General features: G+C 36.7%; 1 long non-coding RNA gene across 1 annotated transcript; it reads left to right on the plus strand.

Annotated features, from left to right (window-relative positions):
• The first annotated feature begins 680 nt into the window (after positions 1-680).
• LOC109363972 lies at positions 681-4,337 on the plus strand. Its single transcript, XR_002109899.1, has 2 exons — positions 681-821; positions 4,221-4,337. It is a non-coding gene; the product is annotated as an uncharacterized LOC109363972 (long non-coding RNA).
• Positions 4,338-4,516: the final 179 nt, after the last annotated feature.

Raw genomic sequence — 4,516 nt, forward strand, 5'->3', positions numbered from 1 at the left:
AATTGTTAATGTATGTGCAGCCATCTGTCTATCCATATGTGTTTCTTCTTTTCCTTCTCTACACCTAGCAAAATAGCTAATAAACTAAGGACAAAAAAAAAAAAAGAATGATACACATTATATTTCCATAATACTTTGCCACAACTCATTTCGTCTGGTATTTTTAGTCCTATTCAGCATAAAGCTTTCTTGAATTTTCCAAATGTTATGCACTAATAGTGAACCTTCTTAATTGTTACAGTTGATGCTAATAAAGATGATTTCTTGAATTTTTGTTGCCACATAATGCATCCTAATAATTATGCAGAAATGAATCTTTTCACATTACTGACTGGTGCTGTGGGGGTTCTGCCAGTACTGTCCTTTCTGTTTTAGATGTTATGTGTTTTAGAAGTCTTTAACTGATGCCAATTCATGTCTTCTTTGTAGTGACTTCCTAATATAGAAGACTGGGGAACGCCTGGATTTTTAAGTTTCTTCTTCATTGTTCCTAGCTTCTATTCTTAGATATATATAAATGCTATGTGTGTATGCTCTCTAGTATGCAGTATTAAATTGTGCCTATGGGTTATATGTGTGTTGAGTTGTAAAATTCTGAGAAGCAAGCTCCTGACTCTGATTACATATCTCCTACTGAAAATCTTGTTTGCTTTTTCATGATCATGTCTTCAAATTGTTTGATGTATTTTGCTTTTACTTTCAGGCCACACTGAATACTATATGGACGATGTGTGTATGTTGCAGTTACTAAAAGGCCTTTGCCTTAAACACTTGGGAAGACTCATGCAAGCTGAACTATGTTTCAATCAAGTAATTCAAGGGTAAATATAATAGAAATAGACATTTTACCTTTATTTTGTACCTGTCATTGAGATTTATGATATTTGTGCAGAAATCTTCGCATTAGAATTTTGTATAATTAAACTTCATTATACTGTTAAGGAGCTGGAGTTAAAATATCTCTGAAAGTAGCTGGAGGACCTCAGAATGTTGGTTATATTTTTCTACAGCAATTTAACATGAAATTATTTTTATAAAAATATGATGCTTTAGGCCAAGTAAATCACACTGACAAATAATGCATTTATCTAGATACATTTGTAATTAATATTTATGTGTTTGCAGAACTATCAATGTAAGTAAAGGTAATTTGTGTGAATTTATTGTTTCTCTCTCTCTTTTTTCCCCCCAGTATTTAGTGCTTCTGGAGCTAATACTTAAGTAGATGAGAAATTATTGAACTTGTTGTTAGTTTCAATTGACAAATTGGATTTCCAGTGTTAGGAATTTATTCAACATTTTAGATCCATATCTACTGTAGTTATTTTTCTGTTACACTAAGTCATGCATTTATTGTTAATTTCTTTTTTTTTTTTTTAAGTTATCAGGTTGGAAAAGAAATTATGATATTTGTGCAATTCTTCTAATAAATAATAGTCTGGAAGAATTACTTTTTGTTAAAATGAGAATATTTTCTGTAATTCTGGTGCCTGTTGCAGCTTTCTTGCCATCAGGACTTGCCTTACCGTTTGTAAGATCCCTGATGGGTTCAGTGAAACACTTAGCTAGTTACCTGGCTTTTGTTTATAAATTTCCCGAAAGTCTCTCTCCAGAGATATTTGATCCAGTGGAGGCTTGATGCATCTCAAAAACTTATCAGACAAAACTTCTTTAAAAAGTTGTTTTGAATGGGGGGGAGGAGGAATTTCCTGGTAAATTAAATATTTGGTTAGCTTTGCTCTCTACTTTCTTGAGCAGCTGTAGAACATTAAGACTGCTTTAAAGACATGTTTCTGTGCATCAAAGCTTGCCTTGGTGAATGAGGTAACTCTAGAAATACGACTCTCAAAATGTTGATGTTTGTTGCAAACTTTATGTTCTACAAAATTATTTGATATTATTTTATCTGGAAAAGAATCAAAGAATTGATTGTAAAGGACATGGGAAAGGCCAAGGTGCTCGGTGCCTTCTTCACCTCATTCTGTACTGCCAAGATCACTCTTCAGGAATTTTCCAGATCCCTGAGAGTTGTGGAAAAGTCTGGAACGAGAAAAATTTTGTGGAAGAGGGTCAGGTTAGGAAACATTTAAACAAACTGGATGTACGTAAGTCCATGGCAACTGAACATACCTAATGGGACCTATTGGTGTACATCCATGAGTACTTAGGGAACTGGCAATGTTTTTTTTTTTCTTGAAAAGTCGTGACAATTGAAGGAGGTTCCTGAGAGGTGAAAGAAAGCAAATGTCCCTTCAAGAAGAGGAAGGAGGATACTTAAGGGAACTACAGACCAGTCAGCTTCACATTGTGGGAAGAGCATTGGATGTTCATTTCCAGTTTAAAAAAGCTTTTGACATGGTGGTGTCCTGTAATAGCGTCATAGAGAAACTGATGAAGTCTAAACTAGTTAAGAAGGCAGTGGTGTGAATTGAAAACTGGCTGAACTGTTGCACTCAGGAGGCCTGTGAAGGGCAGCACAAAGTCAGCCTGCCAGTCAGCAGCAGAATACTACAGGGTTTGACACTGGAATGCTTGTGACTATAATGTGTTGATACCACACCAGTGTTCTGGCTGTTACTGAGGTACGCTCAGCAAGTCTGTCTCTTTAATGAACCCCTCAATCCCAGTAGACTGGGATTAGGCAAGAGGTGGGGAGGGGACATCACCAGGACAGCTGACCTCAAAGCTGACATCAAAGAGACGCTCCATTCTGTATGACATCATGCTCAGTAACAAAAGCTGGAGAAGGGGAATGAGAACAGAGGGCTGTCGTGATTATATATATTACTGTGTTCCTGAATTGCTACATGTACTGAAGTCATTCTTCCCAAGATATGACTGACCATCACTTGGTGATGAGAATTAGAGAATAATTGCTTCTGCATTGTCTTAGCAGTTTTTTTTTTTCCTGCATTAAACTGTTCTTTATTTCAACCCGTGAGGCTTTTGTCATTGTATTTTCTCCCACTGATTTTTTTTTGGAGGGGGATTGAGAAAATGATGTGATTGAATTGAGTTGTCTAACAGTGTGAAAGCACCATCCTAGGCTAGGCAAATTATCTGATAGCAACCTCATGAAGTTCAGCAAAAGGAAATGGCAAGCTTTGGTGAAGAATATAGCTCCCTGCGCTGCTGCTTGTGGCAGCATGATGGGAAAGCAGATTGTCAGAAAAAGCCTTGCAGATCCTGAACATCACGATCAACACCAACTTGACAGGAAGCCAGCGATGTGCCTTAGCAATGGATTATATTAGGAACAGTGTCCTCAGCAAGTCAAGGGAGGTGATCTTTCGTCACAACTCAGTTCTGATGAGGCCACATCTAGATTACTGTATCCAGTTCTGGTCTTTACAAGTACAAGAGAGGCAAGGACGTACTGTATGAAGTGCTGCAAAAGGCCACAAAGATGATTAAGAGATTTAACTTCTGTCATATCAGGAGAGACTGAGATAGCTGGAGCTGCTCAACCTGAAGAAGGAAAGTCTTGGGTTGGGTTGGAAGGGTCATATGTATAAATCACAGAATCACAGAATTGGAAGGGACCCACAGGTATCATCAAGTCCAACTTCTGACTCTACACAGGACCACTCACTAATCAAACTGATTACATTGCTGAAAGCATTGTCCAAAAGTTTCTTAACTCTGGCAGCTTGGGGCAGAGAGTCTGTAGAGTCTCCGTCCTTGGAAATATTTAAAATCTAACTGGTCACAGTCCTGAGGTGGTTGTTGTTGTTGACTCTGCTCTGAGCAGAGTATTGGATTAGATAATCTCCAAATCTTCTGGCAGTTACGATTCTACAGATTTTGTATGCCGAAGAAAAGTTGAATTTTCTTAGTTCTTTCAAGCTTTATTCAGGCAAACTGAGGTATTAGGATGCCAGTTTTGCATACAAGAAAAAGTATTTACATTGCTTTTAATCTTGTGTCATCTTTTTGTTCCTTTTTTTTTTCAACTGTAAGTTACACAATAGAATTCCAGTCCTGGGTGTATGTAGCTTGGATAATAATTAGGAATGAATAAATCTTTGCTTGCTGAAGATCAGGATAGTATTTTATACCCATGGCTTGCAAGTATTATTGATATGCACAGTGTCAACTGGTAAAAATTTCCAGAGTTTTCTGTGGCCAGGGATTTCTACATATGGTGTTTGCATTTGAAAATTAATTGATCACTTAAGACAATGTTGTATTAAGCTATTCTGTATTTTCTGATTTCCTAGTGAGAAGCAAATAAAATATGATAGCTATTTGGTGCCATTCACCATGTATGAGCTGGGACTTCTATACAAACAACAGGGTGAGAGAGAAAAAGCTATAAGATACATAGAAACTGCAAAGTAAGTCAATTTTTTTGTTTGTTTGTTTGTTTTAACCTGGAGATTAAGAATATCTGAGTAAATTTACCAACAAGGAATTTTTTTTTCTTACAGTCTTCTGCCAAAATGGAAGTAGATCTTTGTTTTTGACTACAAAATTTGTCCAGTATGGTTGAATTTGGTAGTGTTGCTGTTGTACT

This window comes from Meleagris gallopavo, chromosome Z (assembly GCF_000146605.3).
Source record: "Meleagris gallopavo isolate NT-WF06-2002-E0010 breed Aviagen turkey brand Nicholas breeding stock chromosome Z, Turkey_5.1, whole genome shotgun sequence".
NCBI classification, from domain to species: domain Eukaryota; kingdom Metazoa; phylum Chordata; class Aves; order Galliformes; family Phasianidae; genus Meleagris; species Meleagris gallopavo.